General features: G+C 49.0%; 2 protein-coding genes and 1 pseudogene across 2 annotated transcripts in view; 1 reads left to right on the top strand and 2 right to left on the bottom strand.

The window, feature by feature from the left end:
• Window positions 1–18,542, bottom strand: part of LOC147655082 (uncharacterized) — a 262,971-nt gene that overhangs the window by 124,378 nt on the left and 120,051 nt on the right. The window lies entirely within an intron of this gene.
• The window catches only part of LOC111943938 (TOG array regulator of axonemal microtubules protein 2-like), a 243,991-nt gene that overhangs the window by 177,289 nt on the left and 48,160 nt on the right, over window positions 1–18,542 (top strand). The window lies entirely within an intron of this gene.
• Window positions 2,343–15,246, bottom strand: LOC111922367 (serine/threonine-protein kinase pim-2-like; annotated as a pseudogene).

Raw genomic sequence — 18,542 nt, 5'->3', positions numbered from 1 at the left:
TACACTGGTGACAGTCTCGTGCTCCATGTGGTCAGAGCACTGCTGTCTCCTGAGAATGATATTACACCTCCTTGATCTTTCAAGAAAAAATAGGCTTTTTTACACTCATATGCTAAGATATTCAGATAGCACTTTAAAAGCCCTACAGAAGATTTTCAATGTGAGTGATACTTCTGAGACTCCTTTATTGTTATCTCTCAGACAGGCTTGACAGCTACATTTTCTCACACTTCTCCAAGCCAATATCTTCCCATCAGGTATAGTCCTATTACTCTTCTCTAGCAGCTCGCCTTGTCTGATCTTAAGCCTTGACCTTAATATTAGACATTGATCGGATTATACATCTATACCCCAGAATTTATCTGGGATCTCATTTCACAGTGGAGGCCCAGGCATAGAGAAGTTATGCCTGACATTTACAAAGGCACCACTGGAATTTGTAAATACCTCTAAATTAGCCAGTATTTGCCCAAACATGTTAATGTGGCTGAAGAAATTGACAGTCAAGGATTAGAGTATTCAAAGATCTGCAGCATCCAGACCCATGCAATACAGTTCCCAAATGACACCACAAACATTACAGAGGGAATCAACAGCCAGGTCCAGAAGAGGACCTGTCTTGAGGCTCTTTTCAGCCCTGCCTCCTCTTCCCCACCACCACCTCTGCTCTTGGGCCATATGGTGCTGGGTTTGACATTGGGCTGGATCACCACTGATAGGGCCAAATGCTGAATACACAGAGGTTTGCCTAAATACATGGGAGAGCTGACTGTGCAAAATAACCTCACGAGATGGGAAGAGCGAGGTGAACAGCACACTGGAGCAGCAGACACCTTGGCTTACCTCATCTCCTGGGACTCTTGCACATCCAGCTGCAGAGAGCTTTGCAGAGACTCTGCAGCACTGCCAACACCAGGACTTACTGCCCTGCATATTGGGGGGATCAGAGGGAGACACAATGACTCCCTCTTCATATCCCCTTCAGTGTGATTCAGCAAGGAAGCCTGAATAGAATAGGATATTATTAATATATATTTCTATATACATTCTTATAATAATTTTTGTTTATGTATTAATTCTAATATATTATTTTAATAGTATACAGCTTAAGCATCCAACTCTCCCCCTTTGATGCCTCATGACATTTAGCCACGCTCTTAGCTAGAACTTGGCTGGAAAAAAATTGTCAAGCTGATGCTGCAGCTTGGTCTAGGACAGGGAATGGAAAGAGAAGTGGTGAAGGAAACACCATGTTGCACATTTGCCACTTCTCCCCTCATGCTCACTTCTGTACAAGTGTGGCTACATTCCCAGTTGGCATCCACATATGTGACATCAACATGTTGTCAGGTGACAGTGCTTCCACTGGCCTTTTGGATGTCTGGGAAGCTGTTTAGATCCCTATAAACTCCCTGCCCCTAAAGCACCTAACAGACACCACTGATTCTCCAGCCAAGTCCCCACAAGGCCATTCTGCAGGATGGCAAAACCTGCTTTTCTCAAGCCCCTCATTCCTTCTGCTGCTGCCCTTCCCTCCTACAGTTCCCTAGCAGCCTTTGAGCACAGATGCTGCTGAGCTCTCAGGATGCTCAGAGCTCTCCAGCTCCCACACATCCAGCATCTCAGGCTCACTGGCATTTAGGAAGTTCAGCAGAGCTCTCTGATCTGTGGCTCTCTGGAAGGCCTCTGCCTGCCCAAGTTGCTCCAGGGCTCCCATGCCATGACCAGGAAGGGGAGTGGAGGAAGCAGGGACAGATGCACACCCTTCCTTAGTATCTCATCATTTCTGGCACAGCTAAAAAGCCAAATCAGGACCTGTTCAATCTTCAGTGAAAACATCAGTTCCTGTCAGGGATACACGGGGCCCTTTCTCAGCAAGGCTGAGACCAAGTACCCAAGCCTTGGGTACTTGGACATTCAGTCTGCCAAAGCTGTTGTCCATCTGCCTCCTCCTGCACCCCATGGCAATCCTGGGCTCTGGGCTGCTCTCCCCATGGCCATCCTTCCCTCTGGTCACAGCCTGAAATGCAGTGTCCAGCTGAGCTCTTCCTTGGCTCAACAGCTTCCCTAGGTTCACGCCCCAGGGAAAGCTCTCCGAGCTCTGTCTACAGCACATAAACTAAAAATCTACCACACAGTAAATCCTGTGGACTTAGCTTGGTCTCCTTACCTTATGTCCTTTTCCCTCTGAACTCGGCTACTGTTTTTTCCTACTGTCATCATCATAGCAGTTGGCATTTTTCCCATTCTCCTGCTCTCTCTTCCATGTGGAGCTCTGAGGAAGGAGAGCTCCTCTGGATGGGAGGCAAAGTTTTTGTAAGTGCATTTAAGAAGCACAGCCTCCAAATATTGTGAACATCACAGGATTTCTCTCAGAATAAATGTTCTAGTATCTAGGATTTTGGGTGCTCTTGAAGCCCCAAACACCACCTCTGACCTGACCTCAAGACACTGGATGGCTGAATTTTGTTTCCCGTAGAAAAGTTTGTGAGGAGGCACATCCCCACCTTGAGACACCCGGGGCGGGAAGAAGAGCTGGCCCCGGATGATGTCCTCATTGGTGTGGAAAGGAAGGTGCCTGCAGACCAGGTTATCGAGCAGGATGCCCAGGGACCAGATGGTGGCTGGCTGGCCACGGTAGCAGCCGAAGAGGATCCATTCCGGCGGGCGGTATTCTGCTGTTCCTATGGGACAGGGGCGCAGCTCATCAGGCTGATGCTGCTCCCTCCCTCCCTCCCAGCCAGCTCCCATTCCACAACAGCCAGCCCCTGCCCCAGCGAAAAGTAACTTGGCTACAGCCGGCTGAAGAAGGATTCCCCCCTTCCTCCCTCTTCCCCCTCTGCCAGCAAAGGGGAGAACCTCTACTGCCCGGCTGGGCCCCGGCTTTGGGCTCACCTGACATTCGGGTGTACCGAGTGTCCCGGAGGATCGTGCCGCACCCGAAGTCGATGAGCTTCGCCTCGCCGGTGGCCAGGTCAAGGACGATGTTCTCGGCCTTGATGTCGCGGTGCAGGACGCCGCGGCTGGTGCAGTGCCGCACGGCCTCCAGCACCTGGAGAACAGCCCCCGCGCCACGGGCTCCGTCAGGAAGCCCCGCTCGTCCAGGAAGTACCAGAGGTCCTGAAAGCGCTCCGGACGCTCCATGACCAGCGCGAAGCCGTCGGGCAGCTGGAACCAGTCCAGGAGCCGCACGACGCCGCGGAAGCCAGGGCACGACACCATCCAGAGCAGCACCAGCTCCAGGGGCACAAGGGCGCCGTCGTGCTGCGGGGGGACCGCGATGTCGTCAGCGGGGACGATGCTGCGCCGCGCCTTCAGCACCCCCTGCCCGGCTCCACCGCTGCTCGCCGTCGCCCGGCTCGGGACCCTGCGCGGCCCCCGCTCACTCCGCGCTCTCTCCCCTCGCGGTGTCCCGGTTCCCAGCCCGCCGGGCCTCCCCTCAGCCCCGCTCGGCACGACCCGCCGGCTTCTCCCGCTGGCCCCGCTCACTCACCAGCCGCGCCCACTCCGAGACGCGATCCCGGGACACTCGCTTGATGGCCACCTGCAAGCCAAGGCGAGCGGCTGGCTGAGCTCACCGCCCGCCGCCGCCCCGCCCCGCTCCGACCCGGCCCCGTCTCTTACCGGGGCGCCGTCGGCGAGCCGGGTCCCGGAGTAAACGCTGCCGCAGCCGCCGCTCCCCAGCAGCGGGCCCTGCCGCTAGAGCCGCTCCAGGGGAGGCTTCTCCGCCCGCCCGGGCGGCACCGCGCTCTCGGCATTCTGCCCGGAGCACCCGACCGCCCCGGGCACTGCTGCTTCCCGAGCCGCTCTGGGCTCCGGCGACTCGGGGCCGGCGGCCCAGCTGACGAGCGGCGGGGCTCGGCTCGGGGAAGCTGCCGGCGACGGGGCGGGAGCCGGGCGGCAGCGGGGCGGCTCTGGCAGGGGCCTCGTTCGGGGCCGGGCCAGGGCCCGCACCAGGCGGAGCCAAAAGACGGTGCCGCTCCGCCACCCGCAGAGCGAGGAGCTCTTCCAGAAACTCTTCCAGAGGCGCCACAAGCAGTGCGGAGAGAACCTGGCCGAGGTGGGACCGCGGCAGGCCCGGCAGGGGCGGGCCGGGGGCCGACTCGCCCACGGGCGCCTTGCGGGACGCGGCATAAGCCGGGCTGGGAGAGGCTGAGAGGGACGGCACGGCACGGCACGGCACGGCAGTAGAGTGAGTGTGAGAGGGAGAAGGGGACGGAGAGCGAGCGGAAAGTCGAGCGGAAAACCGATGGAGAGAGGCGCTGCTGCCGCTGCCGCTGCCGAGCCGCCGGAGCGCGCGGCCGTTCGTCCGTTCCCTCAGCGAGCCCAAGGGAGGAGCCGCCGCGCGCTCCGCCCAACGAAAGAAACAAGCAGAGAAATAAATACCTATGAAAGAAATCACCAAATAAATCAACACACAAATGCATAAAAATGTCGGCTTGTAGGTTTCTTCTTCCTTGGGTGTGATGAAGCATTTCCGTGGTGAAACAGGGAAATTAAGAATTAGGAATCAAGCATAAAAAAGTGCTTTGACTAAAAGAGGGGAGGCTGACAAAACCGTATGAAATGCTTACTGCTCCCACAAGAGCAGGAGGAGAGCAAGACTACAAGACAAGATAAAGAGCTAGAATGTGCAAATAGGATACAAGGACAAAGGCACCACAGGATAAGGGGGTTCTTTGGACCCCTAAGCTGGGAGAAACGGTATCAAAGTCTGAAAGATGGTCAAAGGACTAAAAGGAGCATGCATAAGGAGACAAGGTGATAAGTTCAACTGAGAGGAAAAGTGCTGACTTCATCCCAAAGACCCCCAGACAACCACCAGAGTGACAACAAGGAGCAGTGGGCAATCGCAAAGAGGCGTGGAGCTAATTTTAATATGAAGTGGGGACAGGCAGGGTTAGGAAATGAATGTGTATTAGGCGTATTGTGTAGCCCTAGTCTGTAGAGAATAAAAAGAGAGGGGCAGGTCTCTAGGGTGTGCATGTCTTCGGAGGAGATACCTCCATGCTGAATAAACACATACCTAATCTTATAACATACTCTGTGTGGGCTACAGAGTTTTCTATATCACTGGGGAGAATTCCCTGTCCTGATGGTTATGTGAGAGTGGACAAGAGCGGAGCCTTTAATTTTCAAGTAGAAAGGATAAATTGTGTCAGTAATGGCAACTCTTTTCATCCGCTGTTGAGACAGTTGCAGGCTGCCAAAGGACCGAGTCTGCAATGTGGAACTTGCTCCCGAGTTTCTTTTTCTGACAGAGACCGAGGAGGGGAGGTATCCCAGAATCATGAAGTCATGGCATGGTTTGGCTTGGAAGGCACCTGAAAAATCACATCGTTGCAACCCCCTGCTGTGGCTGGGGACCCCTTGCACTAGACCAGCTTGTCTAGAGCTCCATCCAGCCTGGCCTTGAACACTGTCAGGGACGGGGCATCCACACCTTCTCTGGGAAACCTTTTCCAAGAGAGTATTTTTTCTGAATCCCTCATCTAAACCTACTCTCTTTCAGCTTGGATCCATTCTCCCTTGTCCTTGTCCCTGTCTGCCTTTGCACAAAGTCCCTGTCCAGCTTTCTTGTAAGTTGCTGTCACGTACTGGTAGGCCACAGTTCAGTCAAGCCTAAGCCTAAGTCTCTTTTCCAGGCTAAAGAAGCCCATCTCAGGCTTTCCTTGCAGGAGAGGCATTGGGGTCAGAGATACAGAAAATAGGCCCTTATTTGTGGTGCTTGGCTCTGACACCCAAGAGAGCACTGAGTTTAGCACAACACCATGGAGACAGCTTTCAAAGTTAAGTGGAGAAACTGGAAATGTGAGTGTGTAGGCTAGGTAGAGTTTTCTTAAGTCACTGTGTGAGAAAGTTAGGATTTAGGGTTTAAGCTATACTAGAAAACAAAAGACAGTATAGAAGATTTAGGGTGTTGTCCCTTTCTTCTTCCTTCTTCATCTTCTTCTTCTAAGAGTTTTTAGGTAATAGTGGTTGGATAAAGAAATCTGCAGTGCAGAACACAGGTGTTGGGTTATTGGGTCACTAAGAAAAATAACTTGGCATTTGATTATTGGATAAATTGACACATAAAAGACCTTGGAAAGATTCTTCACTCTCTGTTTTGCACCTTTCTATCTTAGTGTATGTAGCTCCTTGTACTCCGTATATATGTAATATAGATAAGGAAAGAATAAACAACTAAGCCTGAACACAAGAAAACAGCCTCTTTCTTGTCAGTCTCGGTCCTGGGGAACCCAGGGGAACCCAGCCATCAATGTCAACTCCAACAGAGAGGTGCTCCAGCTCTCACATCATCTCAGAGTCCCTCCTCGGCACCTGCTCCAGCTCGTCTGTGTCCTTGCCGTCCAAGCTGCAGAGCCCAGCAGAGCTGGATTCAGCCCTGCAGGTGCAGTGTCAGTGGCATGGAGGAGACATGGCCCTGCCAGTGGCTCTGGGAGCCAGCAACTGATGCTTGGTCTCCAGCTTCCCAGGGATCTGGGGCCTTTCTGTCTGCCCTTCTCCCCGTGCCTTTCTCTGCTGCTCACCCGCTCACTTGCCCTTGGCTGTCACCTTTGGTGCTCACCCAAAGGCCATGGAAAAGCAGATAAAAACACACACCCAGAAAGTGCTCTATGATTCCAAGGACAATGTTTTGGCTACAGCATCCGTTTGCTTTCAGAGTCTTGAGAGGAAAGCTAATGTTTTTACAACTAATTTGATGCCTGAAAGTATTTGTGTTAATATCTTTTAAACTGGTTTTAAGGTCTCTACTAACTTAGGGCAGCAAGTTGTTACTAAGCCCAGACATCTTGGCTTGTGAAACACAGAAGTGGGTCTGCACAAGACTGAACTTCTGAACTTTGGGGTAAAATGACAGGTTCAGGGGGAGGTATGTGGTAGGCAGTTCGGGAAGGCTGCACCTTCCTAGTTCAGCCAAGTTTAGTTTGCACCCACCTTAGCCAGTGATTGAAGCAAGAGGGCAACATGCAGCTGGGAGTTTAGGATAAAAGGAGACTGCCCCCTCTGAAACCTTGCAAGAGAAACCACTGTTGGCGTGTGTCCTGGTGGACTCTCTCTGTTTATTTGCATAAAGGACTCCTCTGTCTCCTTTTTGGATGTAAACTTCTGGCATTTGTGGATTTTCCTATAAACTGGGATCTCATCCATGATCCTTCCACCATCTGGGTCCAGCATGTGGCAAGAGAAGCTGGAGGCAGCCAGTTTTGGTGGCCAGCTGCCTTTGGTGCTGGCCAGCACCAGGCGATTGGATGGGTTTCCAAGACTGTCTAGGAAACAGATGAGAGGTGGAACAGGGAGGGTCCCTGTAGAATCAACAGGATATAGACACCCAGAGAGGATGGTAAGGGAAAGTCAAGAAGGGTCTTGGCAAATCTCACTGGGGAGTACAATTTTAGGGAGTAAAGCATGGCATGATTCCCAGGGTGGGCAACAAAAAAGTTGAAAAAGGGTTGAAAGTCGAAAAAGGGTTTCGACTATAGGGATGAGGATCCCAAAATACCTCCAAAGGGTCCTTTGGGAGAATGCTGAGATGGTTTGAACATTCTTCTGGAGGTAGTTAAGGACATGGAAGCCCAGAGGGTCAACAAGAGGTGCTGAGAAAGGGTTTCAAGAGCCCATACCCAGAGGGGCCAATATGGTGTTAGTTTGGGAAAGAGTTGATTGGAGTGTGGAGAAATAGGGTTAAGGCAGACAGCAGCAGGAGTCTATGTGATAAGGAAAGAACAGTTAGGACTAGGAAGTTCTCTGCTTTATCTTAAAAATCTGCAGTATCATACAGGGCCAGCTGCAAGTCTTTTGTATTCCTTGTTTCCAAGAGAGGGAAAACAGGGAGGTATTGTTCTTAAGCCCCCACCCCTCCTCAGGACGTTATGGAGCCAGGGTGGAGGATTTGGGTTTGTCTGCTTGCTACGCAGGACTTAATTGGGTTTGTCTGTGGTGAGGAGTATGGATTCTCCAGGTGTGGAAGTGCAGGTCCGGCAGCATGGGCTGGGGACCAGTGCAGGAGGTGCAGGACGAAGTTGAGGCTGTGGGGCAGCCAGCACTCAGTGCTGGGGAGTGTCTGACCCCACCACCCCTGTGGGCGGGGGCTGCTCCCCAGCCCCATGAAGTTGCAGGATGCCCCAGCCACCTGCCCGTCCCTGTGCCCTCCCAGCTGTGCCTGCCTGCTGAACTGGGCCAGCAGCTGGTTCTTTACAGAGGCTGTGGTGCTGGAAGAGCAGCCTGGGGGCATTGACAGGTGTGCTGCAATGGGGCATCAAGACACTGTGGCTGGATGTGGGAACAGATGGCAGAGTGGGGCCTTGCAGGAGTTGGATAGACATACGGAATATGAAAGATATGAAAGGAGGGATGAGGAAAAGGTAAAGGTACAGACGAGAAAAATGGCACTCTGACCCCAAGTGGGAATGAGTTAAAAAAGTGTTAAAGATGACAATATAGTATTGGCTTTTGCATTTATGCATTAGCTTTTTCCTATTATTAATCACAAAGATTTTGATATGGTACAATTTATATTTCCTTTTAACTGCTTTTTAGTATAGTATAATCTGTCAGTTTATGTATGCACTGTATAGTGTATCTAAATAGTGGTGTAGCGAATATATGATATTATAGGCCTTAACTAAACACTGTGCATTAAAATACCTCTACATAACAAAAATAAATGGTGTAAAGCAATCATGTTAACCCCCCTCCTCCACTGACTGAATTCTCCAAGTGATAAGATAACTTGCGACACAAACCAGAGCACGGGAGGACAATTAGAAAAAGTACCATGTTAAATTTAAGGAGGACATTATAAATCCTTATCAGAGGATGCAGACCTACGGGACGGAGACACTAGAAGGAATAAAATATATTAACTTAACACACAGGATATCATGCAGATAAACCAGAGTATGAAGAAACCAAACAGAAGAATTCCCATAACATCAAACAGTTGGCAAGAATGTGTGAATAATGTATGGACATTATGAATACACATGTATCTCTATAATGTAAGACTATAAAGATAACACTATTGGTGACTATTGGCGTGTTCTTTGGCTGCTTGCCAGGAGCACCCCAGCGCTGGACTTTTGTCTCTTACTTTATTTCCTATTAAACTTTTTAAAAATCCTGAAGAGTTACTCTGTTTCTCACAAAAGTTTTATTGAGAACAATAAGAAAATTCACAAAGTAAAAGGGACAGCACTGGGAAGGTGGCTGACTGCCAGAGGCTCATCCGCAAGATGGTGGCTCCTCCTTTTATACCCCTGGTGTAACATCAGCTTGATGCATATTCATTTTGATCTTACACAGTCTTGGTCCATGGCATTCTCCTCAGTGCTGACGCAGTTTTGTCACTGTGTATGGATGCTAAATCTGAACCACAGTGCCTGTACAAATTACAGGCCGCATAGCTCCTCAGGCTGCCTGAGAAAGTAGCCTGGGAAAAATATGAGAAGGAATTAAAACAATTCTCAGGGACGCTAAACAGCCTTGCAGGTGTTGTTTTGCAGTCCTCTTGTTTTCCCTTGCAGGAGAGAGTCAGGGGGGTAGTGAGCCCCTGACCAATGATGGTAATGTAGCACTTTACTAACCAGTAAGAGTTTCCTTTCTGTACTTTCCACGTATCTGTCTATAAACAGGCCTGAAGTAATAAACTAGGGGAATTCTCGTGGTGAAACTCCCTTGAGAGTTTATGTCGTTCTTTAAATAGCCGTTCCCAATCGGAACGACAACTGTGGTCCTCAGGGCCATCACTGGATGAAGTTCTGCTCCTTTTAAGGTCATGTCCCAAAGGCTTGGCCAACAACAGCCTGTCCAATGTCATCCCACACCACAACACACAAAACCATCCCCTTGGAAACCAACCTCGCAACCAGGCCACCGCAACAACATCAACCACTCCACTCCAGGTCCTCATCTCCTTTTTCAGACCAGGTATCTCCAATGCTGCCAGGGCTGTTGTTTGGAGCTGATGGTCAGTTGATGGCCCTTGGTGGCTGCTATTTTTTGTGTCTTCTTTGCTACGCACAAAGTTGAGATGTTAAACACATCGGGTCTCACCTGGTGGAACAATGCACTGGAAAGGAACTTCAGTTCCCTCACCCCCAGGGTGTAGGTTGGGCTTCATGATCTCAAAGTTTTTTTCCAGACTAGTTCATTCTGTGATTCTGGGAAAACTGACTAAAGTTATAAAAAAAATTTAAACTTGGTATATTTTCCAACACTGGGAATGAACTGTTAGTCCTCAGCCTGTTCATCTGCAGACCACAAAGTGGGGAAAAAGTGGGGTTTTGAATATTTTGAATGTCAGTCACAAACAGGAAAGGGAAAGTGAAGAAAATGGGTTTACATTTAGGTGTAACCCCCACACTGCGTTATCCCTACTGTGCCCCCAGTGAAGCAATTAAGTGAGAATAGTGCTTCTGAAGATAACAGAGTCTTTGCAAAAGACACTGGAAGTAGTACCGCCAAGAAAATTTTCAAATGTACAAAAGATCAATCCTGACTACTACAATTACTTTCTGTCTTCTGAGAATACTGCCCTGCTGTCAAGCCCTGTGGAGCTGGACGAAGCTTGGTGAATTCAGCAGCATCCAGTAGAAAATCATCTGTTTGTTTTGGGGGTTTTTCAGTTGCTTTTCATCTTCATTCGAGAAAGGAATGTACCTTTGTGCAGGAACAGGGAAGAGTGAGTGTTGAGCCAAATCAACTTCCAATAAATTGGGCCAATCTCCAAATAGTCCAAACTTGTCATCTTTTACATTGCTGAGTGCTGATTTCTACAACCTGTCTTAAAATTAACACATTTTAATCCAGCTTTCTTATTGTTTTATTTATAGATTTTTGATTCTTTTGTCCCTTGAAGTTGTGACACACACAAGAAAGTGAAGCAGCAGGTGCTGGAGGTGCTGACTTAAATGATAGCCATGTTCATGACACACAAACTTTGAAGAATTCAAGGTTTTAGACAAGCTAAGGTCTTAATTAAAAATAAGCCTTGCTAAAGCTAATTAAAATAAATAGATGGGCCTTGCTAAAATTAAAGGTAGATAAAGAGGCCTTGCTAAAATTAGAGGTTAATCACTGGCTAATAACAAATTGTCAACTTTATGCTTGTTCAGCTGGGCTTATCATGAGAAACAAAGAATCTGGTGAGGAACTTCAAGAACATAAGACAATTGCAAATTAGAAACCCATTGAAGACATGGAACTAGGAGCCCAGCCAAGGGTCCATTTGTCACTTTGCATTAAAAAGGTAGAAAGGTCAGAACGAGGAAGAGCCATATCCCTTCCTCCCTTTTGTGACCCCTGCTCATAAAAAGACCACCGACCCATTTCAAGGAACAAACAAGCATGTTTAATTGCTTTTCCCTAATTAGCATAGGAAGCAGAGAGTGGGTGGCACCTGAGTTATGAATATGTATTTGCATTCAATACTTTTGTAAATAAAAAGCCTGTATTCACCTGTATTCGGGATCATGTGTATTAGGGGGTGACCCAACACACTGGCCCAGCACTGCTAATAAACATACACTCTGTAACCCTGAAACGGTTAAAGAGTCTTTGTCCGTCTCAGCTGGATACTGATACTGGATCATATCCATATTTTGGTAAATCATTCAGAGATGGTTTAAAAGCAGTGCTGATCTGTGTGGTAGAAGAAGTGACCAACAAGCTGCACTCAAAGCACTCAGTGATTTCTGCTGCAGCTGTGAAAGCAATGGAAGTGTTGAAAATTGTAAAAAGTTTATTTTTTTTTTTTAAATTTTAGTCAGTTTTGTTTACTTATGAGCCAGGGGAAGGGAACTGAAGTTTCTTGTCAGGGGACTGGTCTACCAGGCAAGCTCTGATGAACTTAACATCTCAGCAGAATGGGAGTAGCACAGAAGATACACAAAAGATGACAACCATTCACAACCATGAACGAACATCAGCTCCAGACATCACCCCTTGCAGGGTCCAGTCCGGGTTTTCCAAATTACCGACTCCATTCCGGACTCCGGGGGAATCCGGTCCGGGTTTTCCAAATTACCGACTCCATTCCGGACTCCGGGGGAATCCGGTCCGGGTTTTCCAAATTCCCGACTCCATTCCGGACTCCGGGGGAATCCGGTCCGGGTTTTCCAAATTACCGACTCCATTCCGGACTCCGAGGGAATCCGGTCCGGGTTTTCCAAATTACCGACTCCATTCCGGACTCTGGGGGAATCCGGTCCGGGTTTTCCAAATTACCGACTCCATTCCGGACTCCGGGGGAATCCGGTCCGGGTTTTCCAAATTACCGACTCCATTCCGGACTCCGGAAAAATCCGGTCCGGGTTTTCCAAATTACCGACTCCATTCCGGACTCCGGAAAACTCCAGTCCGGGTTTTCCAAATTTCTTTCTTGGCAAAATGTCACTTCTGTGTCAAAATTCTTAAGGTCATTTGAGGACAGACATGTCCTGTACCTACCTCCTTCTTCAGAGTCATCATCTTCACTTCTGCTGCAGGGTGTGGACCTTGAGAAAACGGAAGACAAAAGAACATATTAAGAGGAAGAAAGAGAAGGGAGGGAATGTGTGTAGCATGAAAGGTGGCAACCCTTCTTAGCTTGGTCACTCTGATGAAGGAGGAAATGCAACACAGAAACTAAACAAGATGCAAAGCTGATTCATTGTCCTTAAGCTCTCAGTTGCTGGAGTCAGACAGAGCTGGCCAAGCTCCGGCTGAAACACAGCAGTCATTCTTCAACTTGCATCATAACCCCTCAGTTCTGCTGTCTCTCCTTTTGGAGCCAAGTGGCTCCTACAGCCCCTCTGAAGCAGCAAGAGCTGCTGAGCTGAGACACGAGGCTCTATGGAGGGCAGCTCCTTTTGTACTGCTGCAAAGCTTGACTTTGCCTGCTTGTGTCTTACACTGGTGACAGTCTCGTGCTCCATGTGGTCAGAGCACTGCTGTCTCCTGAGAATGATATTACACCTCCTTGCTCTTTCAAGACAAAACATGCTTTTTCACACATAGCATCTATGGAAGGATATTCAGATTGCACTTTAAAAGTCCTACAGAAGATTTTCAATGTGAATGATAATTGGATGACCCCTCCTTTTTTGTTATCACTCAGATAAGCTTGACATCTACATTTTCTCACACTTCTCCATGCCAATATCTTTCCATCAGCTGCAGTCCTGTACCTCTTCTCCAGCACCTTGCTCTTTTTGATCTGAAGCCCAGATTGAAATATTAAACATCAATTGGATTATACACCCTATAACATCTCTGGGATCTCATTTCACAGTCGAGGCCCAGCACAGAGAATTTGCACCTTAGGTTTACTTTGGGATCCCTTTTCTTTCAAACAGTTGGCAACACACAATGATCTCCAGAATTTGACAATTACATCTATGAAGTAATTGATTCCCAAAGCTAGTTTTCATCGCCCTTTTTTCTGTAACTCCCACTTAGTTCTGTGTTGGGGATTGTCAGTATATTTAAAAAAAAAAATTATTTTAGAAGTGTTGGCACATGAACTATGGCACCTGACTTTAAAGCAATGAGCACTGGAATTTGCAGACACCTTAACAATTTCCAATATTTGCCCAAACATGTTAATGTGGCTGCAGAAGTTGACAGTGAAGGATCACAGTATTCAAAGATCTGCAGCATCCAGACCCATGCAATACAGTTCCCAAATGACACCACAAACATTACAGAGGGAATCAACAGCCAGGTCCAGAAGAGGACCTGTCTTGAGGAGCTTTTCAGCCCTGCCTCCTCTTCCCCACCACCACCTCTGCTCTTGGGCCATATGGTGCTGGGTTTGACATTGGGCTGGATCACCACAGATAGGGCCAAATGCTGAATACACAGAGGTTTGCCTAAATACATGGGAGAGCTGACTGTGCAAAATAACCTCACGAGATGGGAAGAGCGAGGTGAACAGCACACTGGAGCAGCAGACACCTTGACTTACCTCATCTTCTGGGACTCTTGCACATCCAGCTGCAGAGAGCTTTGCAGAGACCCTGCAGCACTGCCAACATCGGGACTTCCTGCCCTGCGTATCGGGGGGATCAAAGGCAGTCCCAGTGACCCCTTCTTCTTATCCCCTTCAGTGGGATACAGCAAGGAAGCCTGCAAAGAGTAGAGTACAATGCTCACATCAAGCATCCAGTCCTGTCCCCATTCATGCCTCAAGACATTTAGCCATGTTCTTCACTGGGACCTGGCAAGAGAACAGAAATCAGACTGATGGAGCAGCTTGGGCCAGGATTGGGAATGCAAAGGGAAGTGCTGAGGGAGAACCCAGAAACCCTTCAAAGTCCTCTCCTGCTATTGTTACACACTGAAAATGTGAAGTCTGCACCACACACCCATTGCAAAGACATCCTGAAGCTCAGTGTCCAGCTGAGCTCTTCCTTGGCTCAGCTGCTTCCCTGGGCTCACTTCACAGGGAGAGTTCTCCAAGCTCTGCCGACAGCACATCGACTGAAAATCTCCCACACAGGACACAGCTTGGTCTCCTTACCTTACACCTTTTTCCCTTTGACTTCAGCTCCTCTCTTTCTCTGGTGTCTTCCTCATAGCCACTGCCATTTTTCCCACTCTCCTTCTCAACTCTGCACATTTCTCTTCTTTTGGAAGACTGAGAGTTTTTCCAGCTGGGAGGAAACAGAGTGGACGGAAGGAGCATAGAAGGAGATAGCCGGAAAGATTTGGAAAAAATGAACCTAGTCAGCCCTGCAAAGAAGAAACAATAAATGTTACTGAGGCAGGAAACAAACTTAAAGCATCAGAAGCTCCATATTTTGTGGGAGAGACTCCTTGAAAACTCCTAAATAGCTGCACAAGTTGACATTTCCAGGCATGAAGACCCTTGAAGCACTCCAGAGGAAAAGCCCTGTCCCGCTTGCACAGAGCTACCACAGGAACAGCCTGGCCTCTGGGCTGGCCTGGGACAGCAGGGAGCCCAGAGCCCTGGGCTTTGCAGCCATGGCTCAGCTGCACATGCAGCCTCCTGCTCCTGTCCCTGCCCCACAGCTGAGCAGCCCTACAGCTGCACGGGGCACTGGCAGCAGCACAGCTCATTGCAGGGGGCACATGCAGGGCAGAACTGTTCCCTGGGGATGAGCACAGGCTCTCTAGGCTGGCACAAGACCCTTCTTCCTGCCAAAGAGTGGCCCAGCCCCTCCCCGCACCTGTGTGTGAGGCTGAGCCCTGCTCAGCCTTCATCTTGTCCTCAATCCGGTGTTGCTTCAGGCCCCTCATGCTTTGACTAAGAAGGACCAGAGGCAAAACTTAGAAATAGATCCTTGGTTGCATTAAGGTTGGTGGTTAAGAAGCTTGTGTCTCTCTCCCGGCAGTGCTTGTGGAATGGGTTTATCCCAGGAGCCCTGAAGTCGTCCAGCGCTACGCCCTGCCTGTGCTCTGGTCCTTCCTGGGGAACAAGGCGCTGCCCGTGCGAAGCGCCAATGTCCGCACTGTGGTCACCAAGCTTGCCTCTGCCCTCTACAAGGTGATGGGCACCAAGCTGAGGAAGTGTGCTGCCAGCCAGCCTCCACATGTGCGGCAAAACCTCTCCAGCATCTTGGGCTGGTGAGGGCCTGATGCTCTCCAGGAAGATGACGAAGAGCTGACTTCAACACCTCTGGATGTGACATTTTTGCTGTGCCAACAACGACAAAATACTGAGGAAGGGTTTGCATCCGCCTCCGCTCTCTCCACTGCCCTTCCTAGTCAAGGCATGGGGGGCCTGAAGCAACTCCGGATGGAGGACAAGATGAAGGCTGAGCAGGGCTCAGCCTCACACACAGGTGAGGGGGGAGCTGGGCTGCTCTCTGGCAGGAGGAAGGGTCTTGTGCCAGCCTGGAGAGCCTGTGCACATCCCCAGGGAACAGTTCTGCCCTGCATGTGCCCCCTGCAATGAGCTGTGCTGCTGCCAGTGCCCCGTGCAGCTGTAGGGCTGCTCAGCTGTGGGGCAGGGACAGGAGCAGGAGGCTGCATGTGCAGCTGAGCCATGGCTGCAAAGCCCAGGGCTCTGGGCTCCCTGCTGTCCCAGGCCAGCCCAGAGGCCAGGCTGTTCCTGTGGTAGCTCTGTGCAAGTGGGGCAGGGTGTCCCCTGGCCTGCCTCAAGTGGCTGCAGGCAGGAGCATGTTTCCCTGTGCAGCTATTTAGAAGTTTGCAGGAATCTGTCCCATGATATATGGAGCTCCAGATGATTTAGGTTTGCACTGCATTCTCTGTTACACTTTGTGTTTCCATTTTGCAGACCTGACAGGCTCCTCTCTTGCCAAGAAATTTTCTCTGCATACTTCATGTGTGCTCTTACCTACAAAGTCCTTGCCTCCCGTCCAGAAGAGCCCTCTTTCTTCGGAGCTCAGGAAGAACCTTCTGCCTCTCCGAAACTGGTTGATGAATAGGTTTAATGGCTTAGGCTTTAGAGTTAGGGATGTAGGATATAGTATAGGGATAGTAGTGTAGTATAGGGATATAGTATAGTAGGGATGAAGTGTTCTGATATTTTAATGTACATTTGAGGATACATTTTGATTGTAGTTTTTAAATTGTGATGACATATTTTAATTATTTATATATATTTTTGTAGATACAGTGGGTTTTTTTAATGTTATGTAAGTTAAATTTTTAAAAAAACAAGCAGAGAATGTGAGACTAGGACCTGCTAGGTTAGAGGAGATGTGCTGAGGTTATCAGAGTACAGCTCACTTGATGTCCCAGTGACTCACCACATCCTTTCCTTGCTGGGCCTCTCACCTTTGAGACTGGCTCTGAGAGCAATGGGGGGTAGAAGAAGCACGCAGCTTGTGTTGAAAGAAAACTCACCCCCCCTGCCTCCTTCTCCTGGATTGTGCTCTCTGCAGCACGGAGAGACAGCGGGACAGAGCTTCTCTTTGGCTTTTAGTTAGTTTTAGTTAGCTGAGGCAGAGGAGTTCCCTGGACCTTTTTTTTTTTTCTCCTGGGTCTGTACAAATCTGCTTTGGACTGAAAACAAACCCAGACAAACCCCAGGAGCTCAAGCCCTTGGCCCACCGGGGCCTGGGCCTCAGCACTATCCATCACCAAAAGGACTGAGAAGAACATGAGCAATCCGAACTACACCACATGGAAAAGGACTTTTCTTCCTAGATTCGCCATCCCATCGAACAACAAGACGTTTTATTGTTTAATATTATTCAATTTCTGTTAAATAAACATCTTTTTCCACTTCTCTCCAAGGCAATTATTTTTCCCAGACCAGTTGCGGGGAGGGGTCATTTGAATTTTTTTCCCTGGGGAAACCCCCATTTGGAGCTTTTCTCCCAAATTTGCCCTAAACTAGGACAGGGGACAATAGACCCAAAAGATCCTGTATAGTCAAATGTTTTCTACCTGCATGTATTCTGTGCTCACAAAAGGCCTGAGCAAAGAAACAAAGAGAAGTGTGCCCAAATCCCAAAGCTTTGCCCCTTTGCAAGCTCACACCGATCTGGCTCAGATGTGTCTTCAATCACAATTTCATAGGTAAGAAGAGCATGTGGGAAAAGATGCACTGCTTTGGAAAAGTCATCTGTATGTATATTTATCCAGGACAGCAGTTCAGCAGTGTTGTTTGCTACTTGTTTGCAGAAGGATGAGTGGATGTGAGGCCAACAACCAGTGATGAGGGTTCCTCAAATCTGTCTGTACTCCTGGGTGCCATTCAGCCCAGAGCTATGGGATAATCCCAAAGTGCATCTCACACACGTTCTGCCTCCAAGAAAAGCTTGGCCTTACTTCCTAGAGTCAAAGAAATAGAAGAGTAATAAAATGGGCAATTAAACTTGTCACTTTAGAATGACTCTCCTGCTTTTCAGTGTCAACCGAGGTTGTACCTAATGCTCCCACAGCTTGTTACAAACAAGTGTTTGAGATTGCTTAAAAGTTTTCCAGCAAGGTTATTGGTAAAAACCAGATTGAATATGAAAAAATAGCTCAACAAAATTCATTGGCAACATTCACACTCTTACTTACAAATCAGTTAAGGTAAGGAAAACAAGGAAAAAGCAACCAACAAAATGCAGTCAATGAAACCAGAAATGAACCAAGAACTATCTTTGTGTGTGTGTTTAGGTGTGTTTGACAAAGGAACATAAGGGACAAGGATAAAAAGGAATATGGCCTAAAAGCTTAACAGCACTCAAGCTTAACAGTAGTTAAACTGCAGCCTCCAGGAGTGGGGGTATCGGCCCAGGATCCATTGCTGATGGGCGATCCTGCGAGTGCAGCAAGCGTGAGAGCTCGCTGGCTCTGAGAGGCCCCACTCCGAGGGCGGTTGCTGCTGGCAGCCCCTGTGGTCCAGGAGAGCTCCAAGGGCCTCCTTTGGACTGCTGTTCATGGGCCACAAGAGAGTGGGCCTCAGTCATAAAATGCTTCATCGTGGCCGCACTTTGGGTCAGCACCCGGCCTTTGAAAGTGTGAGAAGAAGGATGTTATGCCATTCAGGCAAGAAAAGTAATTTCCAAGGCTGTTCATAGAAAACCCCAGGAGCTCGTTAGACAGCACAAGTTCCTGGTGGCGCTCAGTGTTTC

The sequence above is a fragment of the Cyanistes caeruleus genome, chromosome 2 (assembly GCF_971803275.1).
Source record: "Cyanistes caeruleus chromosome 2, bCyaCae1.hap1.1, whole genome shotgun sequence".
Taxonomy (NCBI): domain Eukaryota; kingdom Metazoa; phylum Chordata; class Aves; order Passeriformes; family Paridae; genus Cyanistes; species Cyanistes caeruleus.
The sequence above is the reverse complement of the archived record's forward strand: the minus strand, read 5'-3'. Positions and strand labels throughout refer to the sequence as shown.